This window comes from Lathyrus oleraceus, chromosome 2 (assembly GCF_024323335.1).
Source record: "Lathyrus oleraceus cultivar Zhongwan6 chromosome 2, CAAS_Psat_ZW6_1.0, whole genome shotgun sequence".
In the NCBI taxonomy this organism is placed as follows: Eukaryota; Viridiplantae; Streptophyta; class Magnoliopsida; order Fabales; family Fabaceae; genus Lathyrus; species Lathyrus oleraceus.
The window spans coordinates 257709059-257729044 of NC_066580.1; positions in this window are offsets into that span (position 1 = coordinate 257709059).

The following is a 19986-nucleotide window of genomic DNA, read 5'->3' on the forward strand; positions in this document are numbered from 1 at the left end:
CTGTAAGTCCCTGCAAGTTGGCATTTGCTTTCCTATGACCATAATGATGCATTTGTTTGTTGTATGTGAGGATGCAACTGTAAGTCCCTGCAAGTTGGCATTTGCTTTCCTATGATCATATGTTGGATATTGGTATAAGTCCAGACAGATTGGCATCCGGTATCCAAGTTTCATTTTGTTAGGAGATTAGTATAAGTCCATTGAGTGGCCTCTGATATCCAGTTTTGTTTTAGGAGATTGGTGTAAATCCATCTAGTGGTATCCGGTATCCAATTTTGTTTGTGAGATTGGAGTAAGACCATTGAGTGGCATCCGGTATCATTTGCTTGCTTATATTATTATTATCCATTGCTTATTCCAAAGGACACACTTGAATCATCTCCTATATGATCTCAAGAGGTGAACCCTCTAAGAAGTTTTACAATTCATCCTCCATCATTCATCCTCATTATGTCCTAAACCTTTTCACACTTTGATTTCAAACTTGACATAGATACTGTGCAAACATCTTCATGCTTTTAAATTAAAAAACCTGGACCCAAGTCCTTGACTTTTTTCAAACCCCATTTCATAACACTTCTTTTGAATCAATCTTAATCATACTTTGACTCCACTTTCATAATCACAATCAATTAACTTCACCCATTCACTTGTTTTGGCTTTGTCCATTGTTAATCCTTTCACACATTAGCCATAGGTTTCAATTATCATTGTGGTTGATGTAAACCTCACCTTATCCTTAGTGAGTCGACTATAAGACTTCCGTACTGAAAACAGGGTTAACCCCTCTAGTACGTCGAAGCTATCCTCGCATGGTGGATGTTGGTCTTGGTCGAGTTTTCTCCCATTGATAATGAAAAGCCTCAGTGCTATTGTTTAAAATTGAATCCACCAACTTTTGGAAATCTTTTAGCCGAACTACGGCGTTTTGATCCTTACCTTTGATGGAAGGTACGTAGGCAACGGGTTCATCCGTTCGAACACAAAAATAATTAACTTGTACATTCTTTTCTCATCATCCCAATCATGTTTGCACAATACTTATGTCATAACAAATAACAATTTTATACAACAAGTGTGAAAAGGGCTCCCTAGGAGTACCTAGGACGTAGTGGGTGCCTAACACCTTCCCATTGCGTAATTTACCCCTTACCCAGACTCTCTGATCCTTTTATTAGTTTTCTACGTGTAAAACTTCTTAGGCTTTTGTTCGCTTTTTAGCCAGTCCTTTGGATAAATAAAAGTGCGGTGGCGACTCGAAATTCATTGTATGCTTTGCTTATGGTTTAATCGATAAATCATATAGCGACGAATACACCGCTACAGAGTCTATCCTTGATATGTTCACTTTAACCGGTGAAAGATTTTCTCTTCTTTGTGGTATTCTACCCAATAACTGGTAGTTATAATTCCTTCTTTCCCCTACTGAGTCTATCTTTGATATGTTCACTTTAACCGGTGACGAATTTTCTCTTCTTTGTGGTATTTTACCCAGTAACTGCTAGATATAATTCCTATTTTTTCCCCGGCAGTCTATCCTTGATATGTTTACCCTAACCGGTAACGGATATTCTTCCTCTTTCCCTAGGTGGTCTATCTTTGATATGTTCATCCTAACCGATGACGAATATTCTTCCTTTGAGTTTATCCTTGAACTGTTCACTTTAACCAATGACAGATACTCTCTTTGTTGGTCTTCTGCCCAGTAACCGGTATTTGTAAATCCTATTTGATTTCTCTCCCCAGTAGGTTATTCTTGCCTAGTAACCAGTAATGGATACACCTCTTTTTCCTCAGTGAGTCATCCTTGATATGTTTACCCTAACCAGTAACAGATTTCCCTCTGTCAGAGTATATTATCTTCTTACCAAGTAATCGGTAATAAATAATATATCTTTTTTACTTCTATGTTGAAGTTCATTCTTCCCCAGTTGAGTTTAAGTGTGTGTTTCCTCATTGAAATCACCGTCCCCTGTTTGGTTTGAATATTTCAGTTTTGTTCTGATCTATTCTTTTCCCCAACAGATTTCCTTGGTTCCCCAGCCGAGTCTTTCCATTGATTTATTTTCATGGGAATTCCCCTTGTGTCTCCAGCAGTTTTTAAGTCGTAGCCTGGCCTACGCACAACTTTTATCCCCAGAGTCTTTGTCTCCTTAGTGAGTTTTTCCTTATAGAAGGCATTATGCTTTTGTGGACTTTCAGTCTCTTCGGATTCTTTTCCTTTGTGGAAATTTGTTCCCTACAAAGATTGTTTTTACATACATATCATATGCATCATGAGGTCTCTTAGGGACTAAAATTTCTTTCTAGATGTTGTTATTTAAGTCCATTCTACTGAATTGATACGAAGATTTAACCTTCTCATCCTCAGTTAGAATGTCCTTAAATAGGGGTGATACAGCTTGTGACTGTACATAAAATATAGTCTATCGGGTACTTGACTGCAAGTGCATAGTCCAGTCATTTTAGTTTTAAAAGATATCGAACCCACAGGGACCGATGGTCAAACTAATGCTATCGATGTTACTATGTTTAGCTAAGGAGATGATTTTTAGAGGTTTGATTGAACAAAAATTAAATCTAAAGGAAATTAATTTTTTAAGAGAATATTAATGGAGGGATATCAGTATGCAGCGCATTGATCTTCAGGGTTTCGATAAGTCACCGGTGTTTATTTTAATTACCAAATATCTTTTAGTAGAAAATACTCATTTAAAAGGCTTTATCTCACACTCTCGTGATTGTTGACTCGGACTATACTTTTAAGTCAGAATGTACGCTCTCGCTGTCCCATTGGAAGTTAAAAATACTTTTTGTAAATAAATAAGTTCTAATTGCTTTTAAAGTGCTCTCGCTGTTTTTAAAAATCAATGCCTAGTTTTTACTATCCAGTTCGACCCTCACGCTCTCGCGATTGTCGGTTCTAACCTTAGTTAATTTCCCACTCTCGTGGAAAAACCGTATTAAATAGCTTTTCAATCTCGTGACAAAGTTAATTAAATTTAAACTAAAAACCACAGCCAAAAAGATTATTTGAGAAAAGAAGTTTACACCAATTATTATTAAATCTCGTCTAAGTAAATTATTTACATACCGATACCGGTAGTTTAGCCGGACATATTAATTAGTGCAAACACAGACGAACATAAACAACTTAACAATAAGGCAAACATGATTATTTAATAATAAAGCAATAATAGTAATAGTTGAATAAAAACCTAGAACTTTGATTAATCGAATATGCTGAATCTTGAAGTACTTGAGCAGTCCTCCACAGGTCGGTAGGATTCTGCTTCTTTGAAACAATTGCTTAAAATAAATTAAATAAATTGCAGTAGTTCCCATGTGTAGGAAACTACTACTTTTGGCTAAATGAAAAATGGAAAGGGAAGGGAAAAATCAAAGCTCTGAACGGAACGGTAAACAAATTGCGGTAAAAGAAAATAGTGTTGCTGAAGAAAAATAATAGAAAACAAAATTGCTGTGGAAAATAAATGCAGAGAAAGATCTTGAAAGTTGGCTTCAGTGAGGAAACTCAAGCGTGCCCGTAGGTTTCCAACTTCCATCCTTTTATAGTATCCATTTGGTCTTCATAGTTGAGAGAAATAAGGGTGACTTGGTTGAGTGAGAGATTCACGGGAAAGTGGGTTGATGAGCGAAAAATGGGGCGCGTGGATCACTTCTGTTGACAATTTCATTATGCTGCTTTTGGCCTTGTGACGGTCATGGTGGGCTTGTGACGTTCTTCACAACCAGGGTGTGACGGTCGTGACTAGGCTTGTGACGGTCGTCACCTGCACAGAATTTATACTTTCTGGTTTTTCTGGTTTTTCTATTGTTTCTCTTCTGTTTCTTCTTCTTTTCCTTCCTTTTATATACTGTTCTCATTTAAGCATGTGAATTGAAATACCTGCAAAAATAACTTGAACACTTGCGGAATAATCGGAATATAAATGAAAGCGGTACGATGTTTGAATGTAAATCAAGGCAAATATACGATGTATTTTCGCGTTATCAAACTACCCTATACTTGAATCTTTACTTGTCCTCAAGCAAATAGTCAGTATGAAATTCGAAACACTAGTTAAATGCTAATACATGACAAATTTCCAATTCGTACGTGGATGTTAGGTATTCCGTTAGAATAACAGATACTCAAGTAAAACACTAAAGATACAGTGACGACACAAGCAATATGCATTAACATAGATCTCTCTTTTGTACAAACCAGTTTGAATCATGCTATAATAGCTCAACCTAATGCCTCTTGTTCCTATTTCACCCGGTTTCATTCTAGCACAATCACATTAAGCCCTTTGCCTTTACACGCACTTAGTGAAGTAGCCGGTTAGTGGCTTTGATCCTTTTTAGCACGGGGTCTGGTACACTAGTGTGGTAACCCTTTATATATCCCATTTGAAGGTTGTGGGGGATCGAACCGTAGTTCGCCCTAACAAGTCCAGTACCAGGTACCTCTGAACCAACCGGCAACGGGTTTTTTTCTTTCCTTTTGTATATCTAGCAACCATTTATATGGTGCATTTTCAATTTTTCGATAGCAAAAGTATGAAGGATCTTCTTAATTTGTAGGCATCAATCACTTATATTCATCGGCTCTTCACATGGTTTGTGTTTAAGATGGTGCTGACTGCTAGAATAAACTACTAGGGGTTAATCTAGAATGGAGACTTAAGGTATCGGTATAATGGGCATTCAAACTGATCTTACAAAAGTGAGAGATCTAAGGTGTCAGGATGGTATCAATCTTGTTAGATTTTTCTCAGCTTTCTAACAGAACCTATGTAAGACAACCTATATACTCGTAGGGTATGCATTTAACATAAAAACAAAAAAAATTATTATGGCAAATTAGATAGAAATAAATGAACGATTAGATACGAACAAATAAACGAAAGACAAAAAAATTGTTATGGCTAAAAATAGAAACAAATAAAGGAAAGACAAGGATTCCCTCCCACACTTAAACAAAGCATTATCCTCAACGCGACAAAATAAAGTGGGAAAAGGGAAGAAACAGGAGGATCGCTACTCTTCGCCACAATGTTGGGCTCTGTGTGCTCTAACTCTTGCTCGTGCACGTTCACTTCTACCATTCAAAGAAGGAAAAATCTTAAAATGCAAAACATGAAAATAACAAAATCGATAACAAATTAAAAAGAGGCGGGTTGTCTCCCACTAAGCACTTTGTTTAATGTCGTAAGTTCGACAGTAACGTTGCGATATATTAGTTTTGAGGTTGAGCGGGAAGCTCTATAAGTCTTAGACTATTTGAATAGTCTCTATTGTCAATATTATGATAATGTTTTAATCGGTTCCCGTTTACCATGAACGGTTCATTATTTCTACCCTTGATTTCTATCGCACCGCTTTTAAAAACTTTTGTAATTTCGAAAGGGCCTGACCACCTAGATTTAAGTTTTCCCGGAAAAAGCTTAAGTCTTTGGTTTATAGTAGCAATATGTCACCTACATTAAACTCTTTCCTAGATATACGTTTATCGTGCCATTTTTTGGTTCGTTCTTTGTATATCTTGGCATTCTCATAGGTGTCCAGTCTAAGTTCTTCCAATTCGTGAATGTCTAAAATTCGCTTCTCGCCTGCGGAAGTATAACTTAGATTTAGGGTCTTACTGCCCAATAAGCTTTATGTTCTAACTCCACAGGGAGATGACATGATTTACCATAAACTAATTTAAAGGGTGTGGTCCTTATTGGGGTCTTATAGGCTGTTCTATATGCCCACAGAGCTTCGTTTAGTTTAGATGACCAATCTTTTCTAGATATTTCGACAGTCTTTTCTAGAATTTGTTTGATCTCTCTATTCGAAACTTCGACTTGCCCACTGGTTTGTGGGTGATAAGGTGTTGTTACACTGTGTCAGACTCCATACTTCAGAAGAAGTTTGCCAAGGATATTTGATATGAAATGGGAGCCACCATCACTAACTACTAATTTTGGCACCCCGAATCTAGAAAAGATTATGTTCTTGAACAACTTAATCAGTACTCATGTGTCATTTGTCGGAGAAGCTACAGCCTCAATCCATTTTGAAATGTAATCGACAACTACGAGTATGTACTTATTACCAAAAGAAGACGGGAATGGTTTGATGAAGTCAATCCCCCACACATCAAAGACTTCCACTTCTAAGATGCCTGTTTGTGGCATTTCGTCGTGTCTTGAAACATTACCAGTGTGTTGGCACCGATCGCAATTTATAACCGCATTATGGACATCTTTCCATAGAGTAGGCCAAAAAAGGCCAGATTGTAAGATCTTGGCACAAGTTTTTGAAGTGCTTGCGTGCCCACCATAGGGAGCGGAATGGCAATGAGAGATTATATCGTCTATTTCATCCTCAGGAACACATCGACGGAAAATACCGTTGGTACCTCTCTTGAAAAGCAGAGGTTCATCCCAGTAGTACTGTTTTAGATCATGAAAGAATTTCTTCTTTTGTTGGTATGATAGGTCCGGTGGAAGTACTCCAACAGCTAGGTAGTTGACAAAATCAGCATACCATGACAGAGTTACATTCGCATGAATTTCTTCCATGGATTCTTCTATTTCGGTATCATTTAGGGTTAGTTCAGACATGTCGCTTTCCATTTGGGCTACAAGTCGTTCGTAAGGGAAATCATCATTGATTGGAATTTGTTTAGGCTTATTCCCTTCGATTCGCTATAAGTGGTATGCTACTACGTTCTCAGTACCCTTCTTATCTTTTATTTCTAAGTCAAATTATTATAAGAGTATGATCCATCTTAAGAGTCTTGGTTTGGCATCCTTCTTACTTAGCAAGTATCTAATAGTAGCATGGTCAGTATAGATGATGATTTTCACTCCTACTAAGTAAGAACGGAATTTTTCTAAAGCGAACACAACGGCTAGCAGTTCCTTTTCAGTGGTGGCGTAGTTTATTTGGGCAGGATCTAATGTTCTACTTGCGTAGTAGATCGCATGAAGTTTTTTATCCTTTCTTTGTCCTAGCATTGTGCCTACGGCATAGTCACTCGCATCACACATGATTTCGAATGGTAATCTCCATTCAGGTGGTTGCATGATCGGTGCGGTGATTAAAGATGTTTTTAATTGTTCAAACGTTGTTAAACATTTCTCATCAAAGATAAAGTCAGTGTCTTTCATTAATAAACCAGTCAGTGGTTTGGTAATTTTCGAGAAATCTTTGATAAAGCGTCGATAGAAACCGAGGTGTCCTAAGAAGCTTCGTGTTTCTCGTACAGTTTTCGGAGGTTGAAGATTCTCTATGATTTTGATCTTAGCTTTGTCTACTTCAATTCCTTTATCAGATACTATGTGTCCTAACACGATTCCTTGTTGGACCATGAAATGGCATTTCTCCCAGTTCAAGACGAGATTCACCTTTATGCATCTTTCAAGTACCATTTCAAGGTTTCATAAAGACTTCCATAATGTCGTCTATAAAGTCAGTGAAGATTGACATCATGAATCTTTAGAATGTTGCGTGAGCGTTGCATAGTCCAAATGGCATTCGTCGATAAGAAAATGTACCATAAGGGCATGTGAAGGTTGTTTTCTCTTGATCGTCAGGATGGATAGGAATTTGAAAGAATCCTGAATAACCGTCTAGATAGCAGAAGTGGGAATGCTTAGCCAATCGTTCAAGCATTTGATCAATAAAAGGCAGAGGAAATGATCCTTTCGAGTGGCTTTGTTTAGTTTCCTATAATCGATGCACATTCTACTTCCAGTCACAACTCTTTGTGCTATAGATTCGCCCTTCTCATTCTTAACAATTGTAACACCCCTTTTCTTGGGTACTACATGAACGGGGCTAACCCATTGACTATCGGAGATCGGGTATATGATTCCTGCATCTAATAACTTCTTTACTTCATCCTTAACTATAGTACTTAAGATTGTGTCGATTCTTCTCTGGTGTTCTCTAGAGGTTTTACAATCTTCCTCTAGCATTATGTGATGCATACAGATAGAAGGAATTATTCCTTTTAGGTCGACGATGCTGTAGCCTAATGCAGTTGGATATTTTCTTAAGACATCTAGTAAATTTTCAGTTTCCATCTGTCCTAAGTCTGCGTTGACTATTACTGGTCTTTTGATTTCAGTGTCTAGGAATTCGTATCTTAGGTTCTTTGGTAGTGTTTTTAATTCTAAGTCTGGTTTCTTCGGGCATGGCATGTGATTGGGTGTAAGTGCTAAGCATTCTCTTAGACTATCATTTTGGTATGGTTCACGCCAATTATCATCTTCAAAGATTGGAGGGATTTGGATTTTCATTATATCAGAATATGTGGTTTCTTGCATCTCCATCTCTCTTACGCGCTCGTCTATGACATCAAGTAGATAACATGTATCGTCTATAGCTGGAGCTTGTAAGAATTATGTCAAGATGAATTCAACCTTTTCTTCTCCAACTTCAAATGTTAGCTTACATCTTTCATGTCTATTATGGCTCTGGCGGTAGCTAAGAATGGCCTTCCTAATATAATAGGTGTAGTGGCATCTTCTTTGATGTCCATGATTATGAATTCTGTAGGAATGTAGAATTGTCCTACACGTACTGGGACATTCTCTAGTATACCAACAGGATATTTGATTGAGCGGTCAGCTAGTTGAACAAACATCTTAGTTGGTCTTAGTTCTCCCATGTTGAGCCTTTTATAAATGGTTAAGGGCATTACACTAATGCTGGCTCCTAAGTCGCATAGAGTTTTGTCTATGATGAGCTTTCCAATGACACAAGGTATGGAGAAACTACTTGGGTCTTTTAGTTTGGGAGGCATGTTGTTTTGGATTATTGCGCTACACTCAGCAGTAAGTGTAACTGTTTCGTTATCCTCGATCTAAGTGTAACTGTTTCGTTATCCTCGATCTTTTTCTTATTGGATAGGATCTCTTCAAGAAATTTGGCGAAATTTGGCATATGAGGGCATTTGTGTGATGGCTTCTGTAAAGGGAATTGTAATATTCAGTTGCTTCAAAAGTTCAACAAATTTCCTAAATTACCCTGCAATTTTAGAATTTGCGAGTCTTTGAGGATACAGAATGGGTGGTTTATAAGGTGGTGGAGGCACATAAGGTTTTTCTTTCTCTTCGGCCTCTTGGGTATTATCTTCCTTCTCCTTTGGTTCACTTACCTTCTCAGTTGTTGTTTTGTCAGGTTTTTGGTACATGGCAGGATTTTGGAGTCTTGGATCTACGGGTCCGTCTAGTTCTTTTCCACTTCTCAATATAAGTGTATTTGCATGTCCCTTTGGATTAGGTTATGGTTGTCCAGGAAATGTGCAAGCGGGAGAAGCAATAGAGAATTTGTCACCAGTGGGGTTCGAACCCAGGACCTCCCTGAAACTGTACATGCCTTACCACTAGGCTAGAGAGGTTGTTGTTGAATACTTATGCAAGGAATAAATATTAATCTAAACCTTGATTAAGATAGATTAATGAATTAATTGGGCATTATAGCTCCGTTTTGAATGCGGACGGATGCATTGGTAAGATAATGAAAAAGGCTATTATTATGATATCATATTATAGTGTATTATGCGTCTTACAAATTCTATGAATTTTATTTTGATGGGTGTTAAACATGGTTGATATGTTTGATTGTGAAATAACATGACTAAAGATAACGTAAAGGATTATTATTATTGTTCCATGTTATAAAAGATTATGTGATTTATAAATGCCATGAATTTTATCATGATGAAAATAAAATATTGTATGAATGTGTATGTATACCATTATTGGATTGTGAATGATTTCTGGTTATGGATGTGTATATGTAATCATAGATGATGTGTGGTGATGAATGTGTATATGTACCAATTGTGAGTTATGGTGGTATGTGGAATGTTAAGATGGTATAGATCTTAATTGCATATGTGTTGGTATGTGTGCATTCATTCATAGCATGGTTGACTTCATTGTGGAAGTGGTGAAACTGTGGGTTCACATGAGCAGACGTTGATTCTTAATTGGAATCAGGCGTAGTATTAAGCGGTGATCCTTCATTGGAAACAGACGTAGCAGATGTTAATCCTTAATTGGGATTAGGCGTAGTATTAAGCGGTGATCCTTCATTGGAAACAGACGTAGGGCTTTGGTCTTGTCCGGATCGGAAGCGTGGCTTGGATTCTAGATATTGAATCGGAAAGCGGTGAAACTTTGAGTTCATATTGCGGTACCACATGCATAGAGTCACATTGTCTTGCATTGAGTCGTCTATAGTTATGTGATCATTGAATGCATGTATTGATGTGAGTGTGATGTACTATGTGAGATGACTGTTGATTAATATTATTGATGTGATTATACCAAGTGTGATGAATTCTTAAATTGTGTTTTAATTCATTATGCCTTATTATGCTATATTCATAATGATTTGGAATTCTCACCCTTTCTGTTTGAATGTTACCTTTACATGGGTATCATGCAGATACTACAGAGTAGTATTGCTGGAGTAGGTGGACGGTAGCTCGCTCAAGAATAGCTGGAGAGTTTCCGTATTTAGTTTGAAATTAGGTAATGAGTCAATGCTCTGGTCATGTAACACTGGGTAGATTAGTGGTATTGAACTCGTATCTTATTTGGATATGCTTTATGTCATTAATTGTTTTATTTTATTTGATCATGGTATGGGACATGAATCATTTTATAATATACATGAGTATTCTTTATTTTCCGCTGCGAACGCATATTGCTTGAATATTTATGATGAGTGAAATGTGTTATTTTGAATGACCAGGTGTATTGTTGGTTTTTGAAAGTTTTAAGTTTCGAAAACGTCGATGTGACGCCCTTTTCCTTATATGCGTGCTTATTTACTCTGGTTATATGCTAAATAATTTGGGGTAGAAAAAGGGGTGTTACATTTAGCCACTTGTGAAATATGTGTTTCAAGCATTTTGATGTGGGTGACTAAGGCGTCTACTTTGCTCGCTAATTGTTTAAATTGCTCACTAGTATGTATGTTTTGGTTCAAGAAGTCTTTGTTTGTTTGACCTTGTGTAGCTATGAAGCTTTCCATCATTAGTTCAAGGTTGGACTTCCTAGACATGTTAGGAGCATTAGTAGCTGGCTTTTGATATCCAGGTGGAACAGCGGGTGCTTGGCCAAGTGCATACAGGGCGTCGTTGTTCTTATACGAAAAGTTGGGATGGTTTTTCCAACCTGGGTTATAGGTATTCGAATAAGGATTTCCTTGTGCATAATTTACTTAATCAATGGGGACTCCTGCTAATATTTGACATTCTGGTGCCGTGTTATTGCTCAGTTCGCTTCTACTCCAGTTATTGCTCAGACGGCTTCTCAGCGTGTTCAACTTCCCAATCATCAAGTTAATCCTCAACCTGCCAATCAGAATGTTGTTGGTTCAGACTATCAGTTACTGGATGAAAGGATCATAGCCATTGAAGGTTTCTCTGCTTATGGTATGGATGCTAAGGACTTATGCCTAGTTCCTAATGTGGTGCTTCCTCCTAAGTTCAAAGCGCCAGACCTACCAAAATATAAGGGTTTGAGTTGTCCAAGAAGTCATGTCATCATGTATTGTAGGAAGATGGCATCTTACATTGATAATGATGATCTTCTTATCCATTGCTTTCAAGACAGCTTATCTGGGCATCCTTAGACTGGTATATGGGCCTGGAATATAGTAAAATCAGATCTTGGAAGGACTTATCTGAAGCCTTTCTCAAGCAATACAAATATAATCTAGACATGGCTCCCACCAGGCTACAACTGCAGAATCAAGCCTGCAAGAGCAATGAAACATTTAAAGAATATGCTCAGAGTTGGCGTGAAATGGCTTCTAGAGTTAAACCTGCACTGACAGCTGCCGAATTGGTTGATATTTTCATGAGCACACTCCATGGTTTGTATTATGAGAAGATGGTCGGTAGCTCATCGTCCAACTTTTCCGACATGATAACCATTGGAGAATGCATCGAGAATGGGCTGAAAACAGGAAAGGTTGCTAGTATCGACAACGAGCTAGTGGCCAAGAAGTCTCAGGGTTTTGCTAAGAAGAAAGAGGTTGAGGCAAATGCCATAACAACAAATGTTTATCCTCAAGTTCAGGCACCTATGGCTCATATGCCATACTACCCTTATCCATACATTGTCGCTGCTCAGTATCAGCAACCTGCATACCAACCTCAGTATCAGCAGCCTCCATAAGCTCCAATTTCCCAGAATCAACAAGATAACAGAAATCAGAGTCAAGGGCAAGGCAGAAGTTATGGTAAGAAGCGTCCTCAGCGTGACCAGATCCTTGTATCATACACTCAGTTGGTACCATATCTTGTTCAGCAAGGGGCAATTGTGCCAAAAGAAATACCACCAGTTGTTCATCCCTATGGCCCACAGTATAATCCCAACGTTTCTTATGCGTTTCACACGGGCTATATAGGGCATTCAACCGAAGATTGTGGGTTATTCAAGACTAGAGTACAAGAGCTTATTGATCAGAAAGTGTTATCATTCTCTGAGGCGGGACCCAATGTCATAACCAACCCGCTGCCAGACCACTGTGGACAGATTGTGAACGCGATTAGCAGCGAGGATTGCTCAGATTCAGTTGCTTCTTCAGAGGAGTATCTAGGCTAGCAGTATCACATTGATTCAATCATATCTCATTTGTAATTTCTTTTGTTTGTTAATTGTTGTTCATTTGTAAAACTTGTCTGGTTTTCAGATGATAATAATAATGAAATAAACGTGCATGTTTTGCTTAAATCCATTCGTGTTCACTCATATTTTTACTTATCAGTATCAAACTGTTTGTCAAATAAAATCAAAAGAGAATGATGCAATTAAAAGTACACAAGGTCGTTGCATGTATGCTTTTGAATAAGACCGTGCTGATGATGTAAGGCATTGTTCAAATCCCTAAACACCGGAGATATAAGGAAGATAATCCCTAGTCAACCCACTTGGGCCTTGAAGTAGGAGTTTATTTCTTTAACACATAAAACTCTCATGTTAAACCAGAGGCAGGGTAGCCGTCAGTTAGTTTAGACTTGCATTCAAATTTCAGAAGGAGAATATCTTATAAGTGATCAATCATATCATATCCCTCACAAGAGGATGGAATCACAAATCCATAATGGTTATTCCTTACCCATCAAAAGGAGTGAGATAGTCACAAACCTTGCGATAAATCAAGCAAGCAGTGTTACAATATGATCAATGCATTTTGATGCGCGTTCTTCCATGTTTGTACTTAAGCATTTCTTCGGTTTGCTTTGCTTATTTTTATGTTTTAATGTGTTTTTACAATTTATTTTATTTTTGCACTTATTTGTTTTTCGCATTATATTTTCAACATTAGCAGCTTTCGTGAGAAAAATCAGATTTTGAGCTACGAGTATCAGATTGAGGCTTGTGAGTATGCGCTGGAAAGCTAAGGAAAAGATCTACAACTTTTGTTCAGAAGTCGAGAGCTAAATAAGACTGTAGCAGGGCCAGAAAGTCTGTTGAAGTTGCAGAATTTTATTTGTATTTTTGTTGGGTCATTTGTAGTGGGCTGGGTCGACCCAGTTGAGTTGTAAAATGGGTCTTTGTTTTCCCCTAGGTCTAGCAGCCGTACACGATTGGGAATTGGACGAAAATCACTGTTCATGTACGAATTTGAGAGCTTGCAAAGAATGACTATGGAGAACTAATTTCCCAAGAATCAATTCACTGTAATCGGATGCCACTTTGAGGTTCTTTTATAATTTTCCATTAATTTGTTCCTTTGAATTATATCTATAATCATAATTACTTGCTTAATTCCAATTATTTGCTTAATCTAATTGTTGCTATAGGATAGAATCCTTAAATTCGATTGATGAATGATGATCCCGAATCAATTTCGTGTTAACATAGCTTTTATTTTATCACGAACGATCAAGTTGCGTCTGCTTAATTCGCAATAGTTTTTAATCTGTTTGCTTAATTCGGAATTTGGGAATATTACTCGCATAATTTCCTTTACGCTTGTTAATGGTAATTGTAATCGAATAGGAGCAAACCCGTTAGGGATTTGGAATTTTATAAGAATCAATGATAAGTCGGAAGATGATGCAGTAGGTTGGTTCGTGTCAGCTTATTTTATAATCACTTTTAAAAATCACTTTTTCGAATCTAAACCAACCAAACCCCCCCCCCCTTTTGTTCTATCGGTATATTAATTAAACAAGAATCCTTGAAAACGATATTTGAGTCAATTTGTCGTTAAACTACATTTTTGAAAAACTACTCGTTTTGATCCGCGTGCGACAGCGGATCAAATTGGCGCCGTTGTCGGGGATTCTTGTTTCTTTTAATCTTTTTTAGAGTCATAGGTTTAGTGTCTAAGCGTATAGGTCCTAGTTTCCTCGCAGTTTCGTCCAACTCGCGTTTTAGAGTCCAAATCGTAAAAAAAGTCGGTTTTTGAGAAATTGTGTCTGTTTCAAAATCTGCTCCGAGTATCTGAAGGGAAATAATTCTCTGGTCATTTGTCCCATACTACAAAGTAGGTATGGGAGAAATTTTTAAAAATCCAAAATTCATCATTTTTCTATTTTTAAGCAATTATTTACTGTTTTCACCGTCTCAAAAAAAATCGAAAAAAATATCAAAATTATATTTTTAAGTCATTAGATTAATTTTGGTGTCAGTTTATTTTTTTGAGTTATTTTTTATCGATTTCTTTCTTTGTGTTTTTTTTTTACTTTTAGGGCATTGTTGGAATTTTCACTATTGTTGTTGTTGCTGCATTGTTGTTCCGTTAGTCCTGGCTACTAGGTCTCGCTGTTCTGAAATTGTTGCTTTTGATCTTGAAATAGAGAGAACTTTGCACACACAACGTAGAACAGTCCAGGCTACCAATAGTTCACCACCCACAATTGAGTCTGATTCTGAGTCTGACTATTTGCATAACTTGTTTGCTTCGGATTCTGAACTTGATTTTGCAATGGCTGATAATAGAACCTTAAGGCAGTTAGCTGCTTCTGATGTGAATTACAATGGTTTGTGTATTGAATATGATGTTGCTGCTGTTCCTTTTGAATTAAAATCGGGTTTAATACACTTGTTGCCAAAGTTTAGTGGTCTTGCAGGTGAAGATCCACACAAGCATTTGAAAGAGTTCCAAGTGGTGTGTTCTACACCATTGAATCCTGAAGGGATCACCGAAGATCACATCAAACTTCGAGCTTTTCCTTTTTCATTGCAGGGTGCAGCAAAGGATTGGATTTATTATCTCGAGCCAAACTCAATTGCAAGTTGGACAGCCCTGAAAAAAGTGTTCTTGGAAAGATATTTTCCTGCCTCCAGAGTTGCCTCAATAAGAAAGGAGATTTGTGGTATTAGACAAGGCAATTAGTCGCTGACCGAGTATTGGGAGAGATTCAAGCACTTGGTATCTAGCTGCCCTCAACACCAGATCACTGAGCAACTCCTCACCCAATACTTTTATGAGGGGTTGTTACCGATGGACATGAACATTCTTGATGCTGCTAGTGGTGGAGCATTAGTCGATAAAACTCCAGCTGCTGCCAAAGCCCTTATTGAAAATATGTCTCTTAATTCTCAGCAGTTCACCATTAGAGACAATTTTGTGCAAAGCAAAGGCGTGAGTCAAATTCAAGTTTCTTCCAACAAAGCTTTAGAGACCAGAATTGACGAACTCACTGCCCTAGTCAAACAGCTGGCAATAGAAAAACCTCAAAGAGCAACTTTGTGTGGCATTTGTACTTCTCCTGAGCACCCGACCGATACTTGTCCTATTCTGAGAGACGAGTCCATTACTGAGCTGCCACAAGCTTATGCAGCCAACCTTTACAATTAAAACAGGTACAACAACACTCCTAACCTGTCCACCAACAAATACCATCCCAACCTTCGATATGGAAACCCGTAAACCAACCAACAACAGAACTCGCCTCAAGTGGTTGCCCCTGCACTTTCCGGACCATCCTTGGAGGATCTTGTTAGGCAAATGGCCGTGAATAACCTCCAGTTCCAACAAAGGACCGATGCTAGCATTCAGACCTTGAACACACAGATGGGACAACTTGCTACTCAAATAAATAACATGCAAGCTCAAGGTTCGAACTAACTTCCAGCCCAGACAGTTGTCAATCCGAATGGTCCTAATGCTAATGTGAGCGCAATTTCTTTGAGATCCAGAAAAGTTACAGAACCAGCCCCTGAAAAAAATAAAAAAGTCATTGACGTAACTTCTGAACTTTCTCCTTCTGAGCCTCACCCAGCTGAACTTTCTTCTCCTTCTTTTGTTGTGGTCGAAACTGAAAAAATTAAAGAAAAGGAGTATGGGCCACCAGTCCCTTCCCACATAGAGTTCTGAAAAATAAAAGAATTGAGGAGGGAGACAAAGAAAGAGATACTGGATGTTTTCCGAAAGGTTGCGGTAAACATTCCGCTACTTGATATTATTAAGCAGGTTCCTAAGTATGCAAAGTTTCTGAAAGATTTGTGTACCAACAAGAGGAGGATTAAGGGAAGTGAAAGAGTAAACTTAGGACGAAATATTTCTGCCTTTATTCAGCCCAAACAATCATCCAAACAGATTGTAGGCGAGCAAAATGTTTCAGCCCTCACTACTCAGGTTCTGCCACAAAAGCAGAAGGATCCGGGAACATTTGTTATTCCTTGTACCATCGGGGATAGTAAATTTGAGAATTGCATGCTTGATTTGGGAGCGGGCATTAATGTTATGCCTACTTCTGTTTATAATAACCTTTGTCTTGGTCCTTTGCAGCATACAGGTTTAATCATTCAATTGGCAAATAGGAGCAACGCTCGACCCGCCGGGGTAGTCGAAGATGTTCTTGTTCAAGTTAACGATTTGATTTTTCCTGCAGATTTCTATATTCTAGACATGGAAGGAGAAACCAAGACAAGCAGAGCTCCCATCATTTTAGGCAGACCGTTCATGAAAACGGCGAAGACAAAAATTGATGTTGACGATGGAACCATGTCCATGGAATTTGGTGACATTGTCGCAAAATTTAACATTTTTTATGCCATGAAACACCCTGTGGAGGAGCATTCCGTTTTTCATATTGAGCTGATTTCTGAATTAGTTGATGACGCTAGTTCTGAACTATTTGCGCTTGATTTTCCATCTCTCTCTGGTTTTGATGATATTTATTCATGTTCTGATTGTACTGACACTAACGTTTGTGTTGTCTGTGCTGAGATTGATGCTGCCTTGCAGGCTGATACATTTCCTACAGGTGAAGTTGTTACCAATAAACCTGTTTTTGCAGTTGATGCTCTTGACATCCCGGCTGCCCCAAGCATTCCATCCACCGAGCAGCCCCCGTCCTTAGAGCTAAAAGAGCTCCCTGAGAACCTGAAATATGCTTACTTGGAGAGTAATGAGAAACTCCCTGTTATCATCTCTTCTAACCTTGATTTTGATCAAGAACACAAACTTTTGCAGGTTTTGAAGAAGCATAAGAAGGCAATCGGGTGGACATTAGCCGACCTTCCAGGTATTAGTCCATCGATGTGCATGCACAGGATTCTACTTGAGGTTGGATCCAAAACAGTAAGGCAGCCCCAAAGGAGGCTTAATCCTTTGATTCTTGATGTTGTGAAGAAAGAGGTAACCAAACTCTTGCAAGCAGGTATCATTTATCCTATCTCTAACAGTAAATGGGTAAGCCCAATGCAGGTTGTACCTAAGAAATTTGGACTCACAATGGTAAAAAATGAAAAGAATGAACTTGTTCCCACTAGAGTTCAGAACAGCTGGAGAGTTTGTATTGATTACAGGAGATTGAACCAGGCTACTAGAAAGGATCACTTTCCTTTACCGTTCATTGACCAGATGCTTGAACGGCTAGCTGGTAAATCACACTATTGTTTTCTTGATGGTTTTTCAGGTTATTTTCAGATTCATATTGCACCGGAAGATCAAGAGAAGACCATTTTTACTTGTCCCTTCGGTACTTTTGCTTACAGGAGGATGCCTTTTGGTCTTTGCAATGCTCCTGGCACTTTCCAGCGATGCATGATTAGTATTTTTTCTGATTTCATTGAAAATTGCATGGAGGTTTTTATGGATGATTTCACTGTCTATGGTTCCTCTTTTGATGCATGCTTGAACAGTTTAAGCTTGATTTTAGAAAGATGCATTGAGACTAACCTTGTTTTAAATTATGAAAAATGTCATTTTATGGTTGAGCAGGGAATTGTTCTTGGTCACATTATTTCTGAAAAAGGAATTTCTGTTGACCCTGCTAAGATTGATGTGATTTCTACACTGCCTTACCCATCTTGCGTTCGCGAGATTCGTTCTTTTCTTGGTCATGCAGGTTTTTACAGGCGTTTCATCAAGGATTTCAGCAAGATTGCTCTTCCGCTGTCAAACTTGTTGAAGAATGACGTCACTTTCATCTTTGATGACAAGTGCAAACAAGCGTTTGATTTCTTGAAGAAAGCATTGACCTCCGCTCCCATAATCCAGCCCCCTGACTGGACTCTCCCTTTTGAGCTTATGTGTGATGCTTCTAATTATGTTATTGGGGTTGTCCTTGCACAAAGAGTTGACAAGGTTGCCCGTGTTATTTACTATGCTTCTAGGACTTTAGATTCTGCACAGTCAAATTACACTACCACTGAAAAAGAATTGCTAGCTATTGTTTTTGCTCTTGACAAATTCAGATCTTATTTGCTAGGTTCCAAGGTTGTTGTTTTTACTGACCATGCAGCTTTAAAGTACTTGCTGAAGAAGCCAGATGCAAAACCGAGATTGATTAGGTGGATGTTGTTGCTCCAAGAGTTTAATGTCGAGATTAAAGACAACAGTGGAGCTGAGAACTTAGTGGTTGACCACTTGAGCAGGATAAAGAGAGATGAAGATCCTTTTCCTATTCAGGATGACTTCCCTGATGAGCAGATGTTTCTTTTGCATGGGATTACACCTTGGTTTGCTGACATTGTTAATTTTCTTGTTGCTGGTGTTTTTCCTACAGGTGCATCGAGATCACAGGTTCATAAACTCAAGAGTGATGCCAAATATTATGTTTGGGATGATCCATATCTATGGAAGTTTGGTAGTGATCAGGTAATCAGAAGATGTGTCCCCGATAATGAGATTGAATCTACTTTGAAATTTTCTCATGCATCTCAAGTCGGCGGACACTTTGGTCCGCAAAGGACTGTGAGAAAAGTCTTTGACTCAGGTTTCTATTGACCAGCTGTTTTTAAGGATGCTTTTGAGACTTACCTCACTTGTAAAGAGTGCCAGATAGCAGGTACAAACATCACTCGCAAGAGTGAAATGCCTCAGCAGCCTATGCTTTTCTGTGAGGTATTTGATGTATGGGGAATCGATTTCATGGGTCCCTTTCCTGTATCATTTGGTTTTCTTTACATTTTGCTTGCTGTTGATTATGTTTCAAAGTGGGTGGAAGCTATCCCCACTAGGACTAATGATTCTAGAGTTGTTGCAGACTTTGTCAGGTCTAATATTTTTTGCAGGTTTGGAATACCACGAGCTATCATCAGTGACCAAGGCACTCATTTTTGTAACCGCACCATGGAAGCTTTACTTCGGAAATATGGAGTTGTGCACAGAGTCTCTACTGCTTATCACCCACAAACTAATGGGCAAGCTGAGATCTCAAATAGGGAGATCAAATAGGTTTTAGAGAAAATGGTGCAGCCAAACAGGAAGGACTGGAGTCGTCGTCTAGAAGATGCACTTTGGGCTCAAAGAACTGCTTTCAAGACACCCATTGGGATGTCTCCTTATCGACTTGTTTTTGGTAAGGCATGTCATCTTCCTGTTGAGATAGAACACCGTGCTTATTGGGCGGTGAAAAGTTGTAATTTGGAGATGCAACAAGCAGGTATTGAAAGAAAACTCCAATTACAACAGTTGGAAGAGCTTAGATTAGAGGCTTATGAAAGCTCTAGGATTTATAAAGAGAAAACTAAGCACTTCCACGATAAGATGATTTCT